This window comes from Corvus kubaryi, unplaced genomic scaffold (genome assembly GCF_017639235.1).
Source record: "Corvus kubaryi isolate FWS band 111438036 unplaced genomic scaffold, C.kubaryi_AGA036_p1.0 37396, whole genome shotgun sequence".
Taxonomy (NCBI): Eukaryota; Metazoa; Chordata; class Aves; order Passeriformes; family Corvidae; genus Corvus; species Corvus kubaryi.
Genome location: NW_024581135.1, coordinates 626,721 through 645,711, shown reverse-complemented (window position 1 = coordinate 645,711; position 18,991 = coordinate 626,721). Strand labels below are relative to the sequence as shown.

At 51.2% G+C, this 18,991-nt stretch overlaps 1 long non-coding RNA gene across 1 annotated transcript in view; it reads right to left on the bottom strand.

Annotated features, from left to right (window-relative positions):
- Positions 1-47: 47 nt before the first annotated feature.
- The window catches only part of LOC121670701, a 47,885-nt gene continuing 28,941 nt past the window's right edge, over positions 48-18,991 (bottom strand). The window contains exon 4 of the long non-coding RNA XR_006018219.1: positions 48-5,269. This is a non-coding gene — a long non-coding RNA (uncharacterized LOC121670701). The remainder of the gene's footprint in view (positions 5,270-18,991) is intronic.

The window sequence follows — 18,991 nt, the reverse complement described above, 5'->3', positions numbered from 1 at the left end:
CACCAGGCTGTGACACAGGGCTCCACCTGCACCCCTGTGTCCTCACCCAGCCTTGTGTCGCAGGGCCCTGGGTGCATCCCTGCATCCTCGCCTGGCCATGCTGCAGGGCTCCACATGCATCCTGCATGCATCCCACATGCGTCCCCACATTCACACCCCAGGACTGATGGACTCTCTGCCCATTCCCCTCCCCATCACCGCAGCATCCTCCCTGTCCCTGCACTGTTTCCTCCCTTGGGCTGTGCGTGCCCGGCGTCACACGGTGCCGTGGCGGGCAGCGCTCCCCATGAATTGTAAATTCCTCTCTCTCAGCAAGGTTTAAAAGTAAATAGACATTATTCAGGTTGATGTTTTGGCAGGAGATGTGAGATTACAGACTGTGAATCCAAACACTTCGCATGGAGAACAGACTGGAATACAAAGTACTTGCAGATCGTGAGATTATCTCTTTGCTAATTGTTCATTAATACATATTTTATATATATATATATAAAATTATGTTTATATACACGCACAGGCATTTACCTATATGTATGTATATATATAAATGGGTGTTTATATATAAAAATCTATACATATGCATATGTCTGTGCATCTCAGAGAGTGACACCCTAACGAGCGCCGTGTGGGATGGCAGAGCCTCCCCTCCCTGAGGCAGGATTTCCTGCCGGCTCCTGAATCCCTGCGGCTCCTGAATCCCTGCATTCGGTGGTCAGCACATCACACTGAGGAGGGCACACTGGTGCCCAAAGAGGAGGCAGGGGGAGGCTGGCTCCCACCCCCAAGTGCTGCGGTGGGGGTAAGGGAGGTGCTGGTGCTGGTGAGAGTAAATTGAGGCAGAGCTCTCAGAAAATTAATTAATTATGGACTTACAGTTCTGGAATTTTCCTGCACTCAGGTTTAATTTTCCCGTTTAAATGCCTTTCTTTAGCCAGCCCAGAGGAAGGGGAATGTCAGAGGCCATTTCCAGTCATGTGTGTGACCCCTTTGCGGGCAGCATCATTCCCGGGACAGCCAGGGCCCTGGAGCTGTGCCAGGGCCTCACAGCCAGGAATTTCTCCCCAATATCTCACCTAATGATGATCCATAAAATAACTTGTGAAAGAGTTTAGCTAATGAAACAAAGCAAAGAGAAATGCAGTTCCAAAAAGTCTGGCCAGGACAGAAAATGTCTTAAAAAGCTGCAGTATTTAGAGGCTTAATTAGTATATTGGGTCATTATGACACCCAGCTCGTTTCATTACCCTCCTAATGCATTATGAGCTGGCAGTTAAATACTGTCTGCTGGGCCCGGCGAGTTCTGCTCCTGTCTTGGCGGCCGTGGCGCCGGCTCCGGCCGACAGCTTACCTGGAGTGAGGAAGAAATGGAGCCCCAATTAGAAAGCTTTCAGCCCAGCACCCATGGAAAAGCCAAAAGCTGATAAAGGTCAGCGTGAAATTTGAATGACAGGGCTAAAGTCTTTTACTCATAATTTTGTGTTTGCAATAGAATTCAGAGCAATTCACAGCCTTAAAGGCCTTAAGTGAGAACAGCAATTAATTGTAATGAATAATCTGACAAATCTGGTTGACATATGGCTGCTAATGCCCTCCTTTCTAGTGGGAGCAGTGGAGGGATTAGATTAACTCAAATGAAATCTGGGACCGCCATGCCATCTGCATGTTCAGCGAGGAGCAGTACACGTTAAATGGTGAGTGGGTAGATATCTGTCTTGTTCTCATCCCTCCCTGAGCCCTCGGCAGGGATGGGAATAGCAGGTTTATTATTGCGCCAGCTGCCTGTCAATCCAATAATACCGGCAAGTCACACACTACAACCTCGAAAGCTAATATAGCAAAAAGCTGTTAAAAATTAACCAGACAAAATTAGCATAAATTGATATATTCCTCTGTTTATACTGTATGCATTTCCAGTCGGATTGCCCGGCCAAACACTGGAGTCCCCATCCCTGGATGGATGTGAAAGCTGTGTTGATGTGGCACTTGAGGACACGGGTCAGTGGTGGCCTTGGCTGTGCTGGGGGAACTCGATGGCCTTGGAGGGCTTTCCCAACCCAGCCCCTTCCGTGATTCCGTATGGAATGGTTGTGCTCCCTCCCCGTGGCACAGGCAGGACCCGTAACACGTTGGGTGTGTTGGGTGGAGGCGCTGGAGGAGAACATCCCGGGCTTGGCCAAAGGGAGATGCCGAGGCAGCAGCTTCCCCAAAGGCAGGGCACTGGGGACTCCAGGGGTGGGAAGGCGCTCCAGACATTTCTGACACTTCCTCTTCCCCAGGCACGCACTTCTCTGGGGCTTCCCAGCTGCTTCTCCTTCCAGACAGAGCTCAGCCCAGGACAGCGTTTCCCACTCCCAGAGTGAGGGCAGCTGCAGCCACGGGCACAGCAGTTTCCACCTCTCATGGTGTTAATCACCACTACTTCCCAATTCCCAGGGCCAGCAGCTCTCCTGCCTCCTGGTTATCCGGGCAGAGCCTGTGCACACCAAGCCCCTCTGCCTCCAGAGGGGTCGCTCAGCTGAGCTGAGTGCCTTTAGTGCACTTTGCTTTCCAAACTACAAATAATAGCCAAGAAGAGAAAAAAAAGTCTTGAGAAAATAGGGGTGAAGACCAGGACTGGTACCCACAGCCTATCTCACCAGGTTTCCTGGGAAGATGCCAGGTTGGACAGGGCTTGGAGCAACCTGCTCTAGTGGGAGGTGTCCCTGCCCATGGCAGGGGATGGAATGAGATGAGCTTCAAGGTCTCTCCCAACCCAAACCGGCCTGTAATCCTCTGGCTCTGTGATTCTATGCCATGTGTAAGTGACAGCTGACCTCAAGGAGCATAAACCCTTCTCATTAGGAATCAGAAGGATGTACCAAATGTCACCTTAATTTGGATAAAGCAGAACTTTGCTGTCAGTCCGCACAAAGATGATGTGTTTGAAGTGGTGCACAGGTTCCTGTGTATGGAAGGGCCACAGACATGGCACGGAAGCCAGGGCTGCCTCCCACAGCCTTTCCACTTCATCTCTTTGTAGAAAATGAGACCTCACTGCTCAAATCCAGAGTTTTTCTAGTCTCAAACACTCAAAATGTTTGGGAAATTCATGCAAGATTTTTTTACTCCTGTTTTTTAATGTCACCTTGGGTCCTGCAGCATCTCCTGAAAGTGTATTGGACTTGTGACCCACACTAGGGCAGGAGGTTCAACCAATCTCTGTTCCCCTGGGAAGCGTTTAGGGAGCAGAGCTGTTACATACCCCCTGGGCCACTCTGCATTAAGAGAAAAAGTAGAATATTTGGAAAATCATGCACAGCACCGTGCCCCCCTGCCCAGTGGCAGTGTGGTACCCATGGGGAGCACAGCCAGATCCTCTTACTGGCCTGGGAAGATGTTTAATTTTATGGACCAAGCACCAGCCAGGGAAATGTTCCTTTGGTCAATGGACCCGACGGCGCCGCATCCCTTCAGCTCTCCGGTGCTCCGCTCCCAGATTCCACCAGCTGCTGCAGGAATTGGAAAATCTCTCCAACCTGACTAAGAAACACAAACCAAACCAAACGGAACTAATGCTTGGTTTGTTTCAAAATATCTTAAACCTTCCAGTTCCTGCTTTGTAACCAGACTCTGGAGGAGAGGAGGTCCATGGGGACAGGACATTCCCAACCGGAGCGTCACTGCAGTTGGAGGGACATGCAGTCACAGCTCCTCCCAACACGGCCTCAGGACCTCCCGTGCAAACCCCTTCTTTGCTTTAATAACCTCACCTGGCTTAAAAATGATGCCAAAACTTAAAAATGCAAACAAAGCTACAACTTCTAAATGTATCCGGTTAATGAAGTCACTACATAAATTTAGCACATTATTTTTTGTTATTAATTGCTAACAGTGGAAAGGGCTAAATTCAGAATAACTCTCTGTTTCAAAGACCTAATTGCCAAGGACCTAGCCTTAATATTAACTAGGATAATTATTATGCAAAGCATACCCACCCAGAATGTTTGCATAGCTATCACAAGCGCTTTCATAAATGATGCTTTAATTAGTCTTAATTAGAATTTGTTTAAGTCAGCAGGGAATGCAGAGCCCGTGAAATGATGTATGTAATAAGCATCAGGCTCACTTTTTACTTGGGGAATAGAGCTGACAAAATCACATCACGTTAAATTGATTCAGTCAGAATTAAAATTCTTATGGTATTAATTAAATGGGGGATCTTATTAGCAGGCTGCAGGATGACAGAGTGACTCTTTGGCGACCAGATGTGAAGAAGCAGCACCGAACAAGAGCACCATTAGGCCAGGAACTCACCCTGTGTGAGCGCCGGGGCCGCGGCGCGGGGCAGGATGCGGAGTGGAACAGCCCCGGCGGCGAGATCCCGGCACCGAGGGCGCAGCGGTTCCGCTCCTTTCGGCCCACGGAGCGAGGATCGCCGGGCTCTGGGAGGGTGGGGCGGCTGTGGCCCGTCCTGCTTGGCAGGACCCCCAGCACTTTTGGCTGCTGCTGGCACCGAGGCAGGAGAGTGCCAGCATTTTCCATCCTCGCCCTCCAGTGGGACGTTCCTGGTGTCTGTGGTGACCCCACACACTGCTTACGGCCACCGGCACGCTCCTTCCCACTTCCAGGCCTACCCGGCTTTGCGAGGCTCGTCAAAGGCAGACGATATTTGCCTCCAATTAGCATCTGTTTTGTGAATGGCAGGGGGCACACGCGGCTCCCGCCTGCACAGCGGCATCGGAACCCTCGTGGGCCTGATTCCTCCGTCCTAAACTTCAGTATTATAAAAATAAGCCTGGGCCTGAAAGGGGAAACTTCAGCCCTGTGTCCGGGTGAGGAACCAGCATTCCCAAGGAAAACGTGGGGGTCCTCCTCTGCGTCCTCTTCCCCTCCACCCAAGGATGGGATGGGATGGGATGGGATGGGATGGGATGGGATGGGATGGGATGAGCTTGGGACAAGAATCCTGTATAAAAGTCAGGACCTGCGAGTCCCAGTGCCAGGAATCCAGCGTCCCAGGGCACCACCACACTGGAACTGTCAGTTTCAGTGGGAAGGAGGCTTCAATCTTCCATGCCCCCATTTAGTTTGAAAATCAGCATTTTTGAGAATGTTTTTAATGACCTTATATTAGGAGCAGCAGGGCAGTGTAAACTATTTTATGAAAATCCAACAAACCACAGCAAGCAAACAGAGCGAGCATTCAGGTTCAGGACGGTGCTCTCGGCTTTCTCATGGCTGCTCTCCTCATGAGTCACAACTGACTGAAAGAGCTTCCAGGTTGGTTCTCCTACAAACAAAGAAGAAAAAAAGGGAGGCAGGGTTTGTGTACATACAGATACATATATAGCTATATTTAAAATTTATTTCAGTTGTGTTTAGGACAAACCAACTCTGATGCCTGTCCCAGCCACGTTGACAGAGCTGTGCTTTAAACATCCTGCCATGGCTCTTGGCTTCCAGAAATGGTCCAGGGGTGGACTTGGGCAGGGGAGTTCTCCCTACACTACCCTGCACTACACTACATATTCCATACGTATATATAGAACCATGGAATAATGGAATGGGTTGGGTTGGGAGGGACCTTAAAGCCCATCTTGTTCCAGACCCCTGCCATGGGCAGGGACACCTTCCACTAGACCATACACACAAAGTATACAAATACATACATATGTGTGTGCATATATATGTATATGTATGCCTTGTGTATATCTGCATTATAGACATATAACATAGATATAGATATGGATAGAGATAGAGATAGAGATACGGATATAGATTAGATATAGATATAGATATAGATATAGATACAGATATAGATTAGATATAGATATAGGTATAGAGATATAGATATAGACATAGATATAGATATAGATACATACACATAACAAATATATATATACTTTGTCTTCTTTTAAAAAATCATTCTAATGCTTGGATCATGAAAACCCTGGACGTGTTGTCTCTGTACATGCTCTGTAAACAACGGGGCTTCCTGACCCTCGCCTCGGTCACTCTGGAGGCGCCAGGTGCCCAGCCCGGTGCCCGGCCCGGCCCCACCATGGGCAGCCGAACCGGAGCCGGCCCCGCCGCGCCCGTGGCACAGGAGCCGCCGGCAGTCGAGGCTGCTGTTGTGATACCCCGACCTTCGTGCCCGGGGAGAAGAATCCTCCAGGCTAATTAGTCAGACTAACCCCTTGTTCCCAAATCCACCGCCTGGAAATGCTTGGGACTTTACCAGCTTACGGCTCATCAGTATTCGGCGTGGCTGCCAGAGCGCGCGAGGGGGAGACAAGATAACCATACGGACAGGAGATAAGAGGAATCAATAGGAAACACAAACAGACACCCGCGTGGCTGCGCTGGGGATCTCGCTGCCATTTCGATAACCCTGCGCTGGGCCAGGGCCCTCCCGCCGCCCCCGGCGCTGGCAGCACCGGGCTGTGCCCCCGTCCCCCGGGCCACTGCCGCCGTCCTGCTGGCACCGCCACCGGCTCCCTCCTGGCTGGCAGGGCGCCGATGGAGAGGCAGGGAGTCTCCAGGGACCAGCACAGAGCGGCGATGCTGGGATGAGCCCATCCCATCCCTCTGGGTCCTGGCAGCTCCCAGGATTCCCAAAGTTTGAACGCGGGAGGCACCGGCCAGCGCCTCACCTGGCGGCCGGGCAGGGATGCCCTGTCCCGCTCCAGCCCCGCTCCAGCCTCGCACAAAGGACCAGCAGGGATGCGGGGAGCCCCGAGCCGCCCCGGTGTGCCGCTGCCACCCGGAGCTCCCGCCCGTCCCCGCACCGCCTCCAGCTCACGCACACGGAGCACGGAGCCCTTCTGCCTCTGCCCACACTAAGCTGTGCTTTTTTTCTCAGCAGATATTTTAGGACTTAGTTGAAATCAAATACAAGTTTTTTTAATCTAGTCTAAACCTACTAAAACATTCACTACTCTTACTGCCTAATACATTTATTCATGGCCTATATATATTCTCCACTATAACTAACCTCTTTTTTCATGTCTCCATTTTTAATAATATTGCTTATGTGAAAATTGCTGGATAAATTATTCAATTCTCTCCATAATCCAGTATATCTGCAGTAAAACTGCTAACCTGGCTCTGCCGATGCATTCATAATAATTTCGGTTATTTGTCTGTGTTCCTCCCCTCCCTCCCTTCCATCCATCCCCCCTTGGGCTTTCCCCCACCACGGAGAAGCATTTTGCTCTTACGTGATGAAGACACGGTGCCATGTCAACACCCAAGTCCACACGGATTTCACGTGGAATTTCATGCATGCATTGAACTGTGGGGTGAGTAGGATTATTAATTACTCCCACAATCACGAGTCCACAAAGTCTGACCTGCTGCCACAAAAATACCTGGTTTAGGGGACAGCAGCCAGGGTTTAAGGTCAACCCCCAAGGTGGGGTGTCGGTGCAGGTGATCACCCTGAGGAGGGGGAGCTCAGGTGGGAGCGCCAAGGCTCTGCACCCATGGGGGGATGCTGAGAGTGGGAGGGAAGTGGAACTGGAAACGTCCAAGGCCAGGTTGGATGGGGCTTGGAGCAACCTGGGCTTGTGGAAGGTGTCCCTGCTCATGGCAGGGAGTGGAAGGAGATGGGTTTGAGGTCCCTTCCAACCCAAGCCATTCCATGTTCTATGACTCCATGATCCTGTGGAAGCAGGCTCATGCCAAATACTGATATCAGGAGGAAGAAGCATCTCTCTGTGGTGTGTGCAGGTCACCCTACCAGGTGGGAAGGAGCATCCCCATCTGCTGGGATAGCAAGGAAGGGACCACGGAGGGAAGAGAAGATTTGGGCATTCAAATATTAAAATATTTGCAGTGCATTTGTGATGCATGTGGCCTGTCCTCATCACACATGGCAAAAATTAAAAATGAGGCCAAGTGCTTCACCGCCTCTCCCCAGGGCTGGGTCTGCCTCCGTCACACCCCAAAACCCACCTCACCTCTTCCTCAGCATCCCCCTACATTTAGAGATGTTGAAGTGCAGCAATAGAGCCACTGGAATAAAAAAGGGGCAAATAAAATGCTGAGAGTCAGTTTGATCTAACTCAACCTTTTCAAATGGCTACACTAATTTTCGACATCTGAATTTAACTGTGTGTTTGCCCCCCTATAAACAGGATGAATAAACACTATATCATTTTTACACTTGAACTGTATTATGATTTTAATGCAGGCTCAGGTGAGATGAGGTCAGAGGATACAATTAAATGGATCTGGTACCATCTGGAGATTAGGGTCTCTTTAACCATGCTTGGGTGATTTATCCATCAGCAACTCATGTAGTGCTTCATAAAAAGTGGTATCTGTTTTAAAAAAGATATTAAAATACAGCATATTTTTAAAATTAGAGACTAAAATATTATGTACTTGCAGGCAGGCAGTTTATTTCTTAACCACTGGGACAGAAATTCCTGTATGGGAGTAAATCTCCCGATGCGAATTCCCTGTGTTTATTTATGCAGGGCTGCTTTGTGTGGGGCAGGAGGAAACACCCACCAAATCCCCAGCCCTAAGGAGGCGGCTCCAAAGGGTCCCACATCCCCCCAGTGGAGGGCGATTCCCTAAGGGGAACTTGCCCTCCTCCCATCCCCACTCCTGCTCCCCCACAGCCTTCAGAAGGGCCGTGCCAGGGGGGCAGCAAACAAAAGTTGGGAGCCGCCAGCCACCTTTCATCGGAAGGCTGCATGCAATAGTCTCTGGCATTCGCCACAATTTATTCTGTAATAAAACAAAATGGGTGCAAAATCAAATATTTAAAGTGTCAACTTCCAAAGCGAATGAGTGGCTAAAACTCAGTTTAATAATTGATCCATCAACGTGCAGATCAAAGGTAAGGCCAAAATTAAACAATTATTTTTCTGAAATTATATTTGATTAAAAATTTCCTGAAAGGAAAACAATTCAGCCATTCTTGTGGACAGTAATTTATACAGTTTAGTGATCCTGCTGTCAATAATATACAAATAGCACTAATATATTACTATAATGCTTCATTTTCATTAAGACATCTGCCAAGTTCTCAAAAACCTTTTCCATTTGGGACTTGACTTATAATTGCATAATCCCTTGGGGGAGTTTCAATATTATTTTAATCAATTTTAACCACAATACACAATATGGATGATTACATTGCAATGTCATTTCCAAAGTTACTTTCCCCCATTACTCATTCGCAAGGGGAGAGGACACTGGAAATGCTGGTGAAAGATATTCCAGTAGGAAACAAATGACAGCGATGCAGAATGAATTTCTTCCCCTTTCAGAAGAATGACAAGGCCAATAAATATGAATTTACATGAACTGAGGGTCTGCAGGGGGTGTTGCCGCTGCCCCTGGCTCTCCCAAACAACAGTGGCCGCTTTTTGCGGACCCTCCCTCTTCCCTCGCCCCCCCTGCCCTTCCCACCCAGGCAGCAGCACAGCTCGTACCTGAGGAGTCAGAGTTGATAAGCCACAGCTAATTCCTGTTCCTCCTCTGCTCCGGAGCAGCACATCCCTGCAGCCCAGAGAGGCTGGGCTGGTGCTCCCTGGGGTGTTCTGCCAAGTCTTTGCCAGTGCCATCTTTATTTCCAGTGACATGGTCTGGAAATCCCATTTATCGGCTCCTGTCACCTCCTCCTGCCCCCAGCCCTACGTTCTCCAGATCCTGAACTTGCAGATGATCCACTGAGGAGTGGGTCTGGTGGGGACCAGAGGTTCACGAGGGTCTGGAGAGATTTCCACAAGAAGGTCCACATAGGTTTGGGACCAGAGGTCCATAGGAATCTGGAGAGAACTAGGGGTTTACAAGGTTTGGAGAGAACGAGGGGTTCACAGAGGTTTGGAGAGGGACTGGGGTCCACAAGGATGTCCACAAAGGTCTGGGCTGGAATATAGGTCCACAAGATGTGGGGAGGTTGGAGAATAGAGACAAAGGCTCGTGGAGGGGAACATCAGCAGGGTTTGGGGTGGCAGGGAGGGGAGGCAGGGGGGAAGGCGGGTGCCCAGGTGTGCTGCTCCCACACTTGTTTCACATGCCAGCCCTGCACAGCCCAAACCTGCCTGCAGCCGCGACCCTGCCGATATTACAGTGGTAATATTTCCACAAGCATGACCTCCTCCGAATCTGGGTCTCCAATATACTCTGAGCAAACACGCTTTCCTCCCTGTCAGGCACGCTGGAGATATCTTCTTTCTCCACCTGTTTTTCCCTGAATGATGCTGTTCCTTGGATATATGTCGTCCTTTCAGCTGCAGCGTGTGATGCACACACGGCACGGACGGGGAGGTGACAGCTGTGCTTTAATTGCTGCCAGTGGGGTGGAGGTAGTTTCCTTATAAATGCTGGTGTTTGCCTCAGGAGCTGCCCCATCCCTCGGGCACGGGCTCTGCACGTGTGCCTGGTCCCTGGGGGTACAGCATGGGCACAAACACACTGAAAAAATCCCCTTTTAAGGCACACAGTCAGGTTTTGAGGACAGCTCCCCTCCACAGTGAAGCTTGTCAGATGGGACATGCAGCTCGGGGTGCCCATCCGAACCCCCGGAGGTGCTCTGCCTGCTCCGGATCAGAGCGTTAGCAGCACAAAAGACAAAGCCTCAACTACTTAATAAACATGGAAAAGGCTTCCGTAGCCAGGCAGAACCACAGAGAAAAATCATTAAAAAGTCATTTCCACCAAATGGCTGTTTTAAAAAAACATTTCCAAGCCCTACCTATAGCACTTTGCATAATTCCTCCCTGTTTATGAAAATGAAATCCCCGAGAAGTCTGCGTTCCAGCCCATATGGCGGCCGATGTGATATTTGGCGGAATCGGGAGGAAAATATGGCGCTGCTAATTTGCCTATCGGCCCCTGGGACGGGTCCCCTGCCAGGGCCGCTCCATGCCATGCCACCAGAGCTCCGGGCTGGAGCTACAGAAAGGCAGTGACAGCACCGGCCCAGGGGTGGGACAGGGAATGAATGACCAGGAGGAATTAACACCCCCAGCTGCAGCCCTGGCACCAGCTCCACCACAACACCCCCACCCAGGTGCCACTAAAAGGGTTAAAGAAGTTTTGACTGCTTTGCTCCACGAACCTTGCCAGCGGAATGCATTTTGAATCCCTGTTTAAAAGACATGTAATTGCCTCGGATTCTTTATATTATCATAACTCTTCAAAATTGATTGGTTTTAGGTTTATGGAAAAATATGCAAATGCACAGGGAACGACACACATTCCTCATTGTGGGTATAAAAGTAGTTCACAGAGAATCCGTCTGATTGAGTTTGATTACTGAACAAAATCTAATTATTTGAGATACACGTCCGGGCTTTTCTGGAGAGGCATGCTGAAGAGAAGAAATATTTGGGATATGAGAGCGTTGTTTGCCCGCTCAGATTTGTTTATTCACATATATTTTGACAGGCCAGAATTTTAAATAATTGAAATCAATGTTCACTCTTCAGAGTCAAAGAAGCCAAGGTGGGTGCAGAACAGGCGGTGCCGACACGCGCGTCCATCGCCGCAGCACCTCCAAAGGCGTGTGAGCAGCACCTTCAGGGCCACGCTGAACCACAGAACCACTGAATCCTGGAATGGGTTGGGTTGGAAGGGACCTCAAAGCCCATCCAGTGCCACCCCCTGCCAGAACACCTTCCACTGTCCCAGGCTGCTCCAAGCCCTGTCCAGCCTGGCCTTGGACACTGCCAGGGATCCAGGGGCAGCCAGAGCTGCTCTGGGAAACCACCACCCTCACAGCTAAGAGTTCCTTCCCAATACCTCATCTAAATCTACTCTTTGTCAGCTCAACAGCTTTTATCTATGTTTTTGGCCATCCCCATGGAAATTTCCATGCCAAGCCATTCCACCAGGTCCGTGCTAGCAGCTGAGGATGTTGGGCTGAGCACAGGTGCTATGGCCAGGGCATCGCCATCCCATACCATCCCAGCACCCCAGCACCTTATTCCTGATTCCTCACACATGCTTAAACATGACTTCTGGAGAAGCAGGAAATGATGGAGCAAAGTTCTGGCCCCTCCCAGGCCTTTGTCAAGGAGTATCTGCCAGTCTTTTAAAGCAGCTTTGAACAATTACTGAGTCCCACCCTCTCATAATCTTCACCCTTTCCCAATTATCTACTCAATTATAATCCACAAAGTCTCTTGCATTAAATGAAACCATATGTTCTTCACAGTCACTTCCAGTAGGCATATGCCAGCCTGGCCCTCCCCAGTACACAAACATTCTCTCCCCAAAATCCCTCCTAAAAAAACTCCTTTCCTGTGGCAGCTTTACACACCAAGCCCCTCACTCAGGAGGTCCAGGAGGGTCCCAGACCACCTGAGCTACCCAGGACTCAATTCCTGCAGCCACCAACCTTCTTTTTTTCTGTCTTTTTTTCAACTGCATTGTTTGAGTTGGGTGCTGAATTTGGGTGGTTTTGCCACTTAGTAAGACAGTGTATCTCCAGGGCTCAGGGAGATGCCATTGTAGGTGTCCATCTCTGATTGGTCTATTTAAAAAATACAATAAAAATCACAGTTATTAAACCATGGGTGATTTTCCATCAACCCCCAGTGCCTGTACACATGGGTGTTACCAAAGGCACAGCCGAGGAAGATTGAGCTCTTGCCCAGCCACACCAAGGAGGATGCTGGAGTTAATGTCCCTCGGTCCCTCCCCTTTCCTGGTCACTCCCCTTCCTATCTCCTTGGTAGGGAATTACCACAACCCAAGCCATTTCCCCACGTCCATTAATATGTTTTTCCATGCCCTTGAGTGCCGTACCAGGGCTGTCAGGAAGGCGCTGCCCACCCTTTAAGGAAATTGGTGGGTAATAATGAGGTGTAGAGCCCCTCCAATACACCCTGTTATCAAATACAAAGGAATTACTTATGCATGCTGCTCTGAGACCCACCATTAATTAGGAGTTTTACATATTAATCACAACACCAGTTTGCCTCTCCCTATGAAATGCTGAGTGATGCTGGGGGGGCAGTCTGGCAGTCTGGGAAAAACTCCAGACTTCAGGCTCAGTTGAAAGAAAATGGACTCAGGTAAGGAAATAACTGGGCTGATTGTCCCACAGAGAGGTAAATCCTCCAGCAGCCCTGGTGAGGAGGAGACCAGAACTGCAGAAGGCAGAGCTGCTCTGGCCAGACCTCGCCATGCCCGTCCTGTGCAGTGTCAGTGGGACATGAGATTTTAGGAGGAATTTCTCCATGGAAAGGGTGGTCAGGTCTTGGCAGGAGCTGCCCAGGGAGGTTTGGAGTCCCCACCCCACAGGGTGTCCAGGGAATTCCTGGATGTGGCGCTCAGTGCTCTGGGCTGGGGACAAGGTGGGAGTTGGTCACAGGTTGGACTCCATGGGCTGGGAGGGGTTTTCCAGCCTCAGGGATTCTGTGATTCTGTGATCCCGTGACTCTGTGACAGGACTCCTCCCCGGAACCATCGTGGAGAGACGCAGGCTGTGGGAGTCCTTCGGCTGCTCTCTCTGCCCCGAGTGCCTGACAGGACAGTGCCACACTGAGTCAGGGGTCAGCGGGTGGGACCCTCCCCTCAGGGTTTCCAGCACGCTGGAGAGAACAGGGGTTTGCCTCTATTTTGTCTGTCTGAGAACAACCTGTCTTCTCCCTGCCTTCCTATGGTCCCAGCTCTTGTGAAACATTGCTTCCCATGATCAAAGCACTTCTCCTGCTGAATATTTTCTTTTCCTACTACTTGATTCCTTTAGTTTTCAGGTCCCCTATCCCTTTGGTAGCTCAATAAATTAATTTTTATCTATTTGTTTCACTGGGATGAACCAGGAGTGTTCTAAAATCATAGAACACAGCCTGTGTTGGAAGAGACCTCAAAGCCCATCCAGTCCCACCCCTGCCATGGGCAGGGACACCTCCCACTGTCCCAGGCTGCTCCAAGCCCCATCCAGCCTGGCCGTGGACACTGCCAGGGATCCAGGGACAGTCACAGCTTCTATGGGCACCCTGTGCCAGGGCCTGCCCACCCTCCCAGCCAGGAATTCCTTCCCAATATCCCATGTAACCCAATATCCCAACTGCCCTCTGGCAGTTGAGGTACTTGTTGTAAAGCTGGAGCCTGTTCAAAGAGACCCAAAGAGCCACAACTGGTATCATCATCATTCTCTCCAAGGCAATTGCCAGGAAGGCAGAACAAAACACCCTGTATGTCAATAAGGATTTGCGCTGTATCATCTACGCCAAAAAAACTAACTCAATCTTCTGCACTTCAGTACAAATTAGAATTTATATGCAACTCCCCACTTCAGGTGGGCAATCCAAAGAAATTAACCTCAGGAGAAAATTGCTTTTTTCTGGCTTAACACAGAGCTCATTATCATGTCAGGCAGAAGAGACAGTAGGGAAAATGCAAAATCACAGACATGATACAGTGGTGCATCCATATATTTCCAGCCAAGGAACCACTTATTAGGAGAAATATTTAAATTCCGAAAAGCCAGGCTCGTTCTTTAGGAGAGTCAGTCCTAGGGGCCAACAAACCGAACCACGCCACAAAACTTAAATCCCACGGCTGGTGGAGAAGGTGTCCCCGTGGTGCTGACGGTGCGTGGGGGACAGGGCTGCTTTCTGCAAATATCCCAAAGCACTTCACAAGTGGGGCAGAGATTTCCATCCAGGGGAAATAAGCATTGGAGTGCATGAGGGCAGCTCACGTGTTGTGTTATTCCATCAGCCAGGATACCTGGATGGGTCTTGGAGCAATGTGGGATAGTGGAAGGTGGCCCTGCCCATGGCAGGCGGTGGAACAAGATGAGCTTGAAAGTCCCTCCCAACCCAAACTGTTCTGGGGCTTTGTGATTATGTGATCCCCTCCTGGTCCAGCCTGGCCTGGAACACTTCCCACTTCCAGGGATGGGGAGTGCATCACAACTGTCCTTATGAGATGTGTTTGAACCCAAACCCCACGGGCTCCTGCAGCCTGGACTGGAGAGTGATGCTGCTGCTGGTCAGGGTTCACCCTCCTGCTCCTCCCCGCTGCTCCTGCCAACCACATGGGATGGGACCATTGAAGGCAAGGTGGGGTTTGCATCTTCCCTGAACAGCACAAGTCAGAGCTTGAGATTCTCCTGCCCCTAGCCTGTCCCCATCAGGGTTCTGCAGCCAGAGAGGCACCTGGGCCGGGATGTGCCAGCCAGATGTGATTCCTGCTATGCGATGCAGGCCCGGAATCTTTCTGCAGGATGAAGAATAAGAAAAAATGGATGGGAAACTTGTCCTTGCCAGTGTTTATTTCTCCCCAGCTCTATTTACAGGCTGAGCACTGGCTGCACAGCCTGAAGCCCTGAGCCCCCGCCGGGCACAGCCGCAGGGACGCGGCTGCTCTTCCCGGAGGCAGCGGGAAGAGCTCGCCAGAGGGAAGGTGTCACACCCCTGATTCATCAGCGCGTCCCACCGGCAGCGCTACCTGTGCCATCTGTGTCGAGCACTTACGGGAAACCTCTCGGCAACTGCCATACAAATCAGGGGCACCGCCAAGGTCACGCTGAAGGGAATTTGGGGACACGGGGAGGATGTTCGGCGGTAAGCAATAACAGCATCCCTGCACGATCCTCCCGCATCCCGGCTGCTCCGCCCCAGCCTCCAGCAGCCCGGGCCCCGCTGGGAAATGTGTATTATGCCTGGGTTAATTTACTGATTAATCTCTAGTCAGTGGTTTGTGCTTTCCCCAGATGGCCAATTAAAATTTACAACTGGCAGAGCAGTGCCCTGTTGGCAGCCTGCGCGGGGCCGCCGGTGGAGGCAGCGGCAGAAGGCGAGGGCCCACTGCTGCCTTTTTTCCCTCTGCTGGCTTTAATCAGAGGGGAGAGGGGCCCTGCCCCGTCACAGGGCACCACACTGGGAATGGAGACCCTTCTCCTCCCCACCTGCACCCCGTGGCTGCCCACACCCCTTGCTTCCCCCAGTGTCAGCAACATCCGCAGTTGTTGGCAGAAATCGAAGTGCTGCCTGCGAAGGGGGGATACCTGATACTGTGATAACTATAAAAGACAAAATGCTTTTTCAGCAATAACAGGGAAAAACCTACAGAATTTTGGCCTTTGGCACTGGACACAACTTGTACCGGAGCATCCACCCAGACAAGAGCTGTACAAGGAGAGCCCAGATTTCCTAAGATTCTCTGCACTAAAGTTACATGTTTCCTTAGACAAGGGAGATGCCTGGGCTGGAAAATTCCAAAGCAAATTAACAATCAAACCAAATCCATTTCCTGAAGAGGCCAAACATAGCAATGATGATTGCTACACTCCTGGAATACCTGAATGGTTTGGGTTGGAAGGGGCTTTAAAGCCCATCCCATCCCATCCTATCCCTGCCATCGGCAGGGACACCTTTCACTGTCCCAGGCTGCTCCAAGCCCCAATGTCCAGCCTGGCCTTGGACGCTTCCAGGGATCCAGGGGCAGCCACAGCTTCTCTGGGCACCCTGTGCCAGGGCCTCCCCATCCTCACAGCCAAGAATTTCCTCCCACTGATCCATCCAACCCTGCCTTCTATCAGGGGGGAGCCATTCCCCTTGTCCGGTCCCTCCGGACCCTTGTTAAATGAAGTGCACCAGCACAATTTGTTTTTTTCAACAGCTGCTCTCAGAACTCCAGACAACACTCTGAGAAAAACAGAGGAAAAATAAATTGGGAAAAGCACACAGCTTCCGCAGGCACTCCCAGAAGATGTGGCAGTTCTCTGGTTCAGAGCAAAATTTCCCTGCTCCTGCCTTTTTTTTTTTTTTTTTTTTAAGGAGCCTTCATGAATATTGATGGTAAACATAATAACTGCAATACTCAGGAGTATAGTCAACCCATGCTGTACAATTCACATAATTCCCCTTAAATTAACGGGAGTCCCACGTGTGCCCTGGGCACAGCCTGCGCTCCCTGGGTGCATAAACCCAGCATCACACTGCTCTCCCCGGCAGGACAGCTCGGGGTCAGGCCCTTGGGGGTGCTTTGTCTTCCCTTCTTTTTAAGGCTGAATCCAGCTGGCTGGACCTGCCAGCGCTCCTGCACAACCAGTGCGTTGTGTGACGTGCGCACTGGAGTTCAGGTTATAAGTTCCCAAGGGATCCTTCTCTCCTCGCTCAGCCCTCAGCACTGGGGAGCTGCAGCTGCACGCCCGGGGCTCGCCTGGCTCGCTGCCCCCGTGCAGCTCCCATGGGCTGCGGGGGCTCCTCGGCAGTGGCAGCTCCCAAAGGGGACACAGAGCAGCGGCCAAGAGCGGAGTGTTTCAAGGACATGTCAATGTCAAGAGAGACATAGTAACAAGGCCAATAAAAAGGGGCTGAAATTCTGAAGGTGTCTTTGTCTCACGGAGCATCCCTCGTGATGTCCCATGGGACATGTTGGGAGCAGCATCCCTTGGAAAGCTGCAACTGCTGAGCAAGGCATGGATGCACCTCCAGAGAGAGCAAACCTGCACTGCTCAGGTGACTGTCGTGGGCACAACAGCTCCAGTGTCCGGGGCTGGGAGTTTCTCTGGCTCAGAGAGGAGCAAGGCTCCCAACATCCCAGCTCATGTTCTCCAGGAAGCTTCCTGCTCTCAGGAGAGCCACAGCTTCTGCCCATCACGGCCACAGCAGCCCAACGTCCCCAGCGTCCCCCAGCCCCACTGGTCAGGGCTGTGCCAGGCAGAGCTGCCAGCAGGGAGGGAAGTGTTCCTGGCTGCCAGGGTGTGGGGAAAGAGGTGGTGATGCCACCAAACCCAGGTGTGCTGCTGCACCACAGGCTCTGCCCAAGGGATCTGTTCCTCTTCTAACATGGCTTTACTGGGAGCTGTGTGTGCAGGACTCCTGGAAAATGAAAGTACCAGGGATGAGCAGAAGTGTCCAGACAGGGCATGGAAATATTCACATTTCAGAGAGCTTTGCTCAGAAATGGAAAGAAATCCTGCCCAACACACCCTGGTTGTGCTGGAGGAGCCATCCAGGCTCTGGCACCATGGGGCTGCTGCGTCCCCACAGTTCACCCAGCTCCCCTCCAGAGCCAGACCTGCTCTGGGCCCCATCCCGTTTGGGAGTCACAGGGGTTTGGGGCTTTCTCTCCTTCTTTTTTCAGTCAAGATAAAGATCTGCATTTTGGAACAATCCCACACAAGTTAACAGCGTGACCTGCACGGTTCCTGTCAATAGAGCCGGGCTGGTGATCTTTAAAGGAGATTTTCTCCGGGTGAAGGACAAACATGACATTAGAGTTATCAAACTCCCCGTCTGACAAGGACATATAAATTGTAAATGGTTGGGGGCACTGAGATCAGCCTGTCTCTCTTCCAGGCACTTTTCCATCGGTGTGGGGAGCTGCTGGATATCGCCTGGGCCTCGTGCGTGTGCCTATGGCAGGGACAGGCACCGGCGGTGGCACGGTGGCTGTGGTGTCCTGCTGCCCACCAGGGCCTGCCCCCACAGAGGGGAAGGACAGGGCTTTGGGTCCGTCCCACGTGCGGACAGGAGAAGCCGAGGCAGTGATGGACAGAAGGTGACAGCACTAAAAGGGTGCCAGCAGAGAGCCCAGAGCTGCTCTGGCCAGTGAGGCACTTTGAGCCCTGCCCAGACCCCTGCTTCCTCAGGGACATGGCCAAGGGTAACAGCCAAGGCAAGTGTAAAAAGAACCAGCCAGGACTAAGCATAAAAGCCCCCAGGGAGCACGGGAGCATCAGGATCCCAGGCACACACCCTGCTCTTCCCGCCCTGCTGTAAATCTGGGACCCTCGCTGGATTCATCCCAGCTGAGCACAAGCCTGACTGAGATGGATTTAGTCCTTGAACTGTAATTAAAAATGAGGATGAAACGAGTGCAGAGTCCACGTGCTTATGCAGATGAAGACACCTCATCCTGCTCCGCCGGGAGCCGCTGCCCGGCAGGTGGAACATCAGCTGCACAGCTGGCAGAAATTCAGTAAAAACCCGGTCTTTAGGGACCCCCCTGCATGCACTGCTGCCAGGAACCAGTGATGCTCCCGGGTGCTGCTGCAGGAGTTCTGGTATCCACCCTCCTGCTCTGT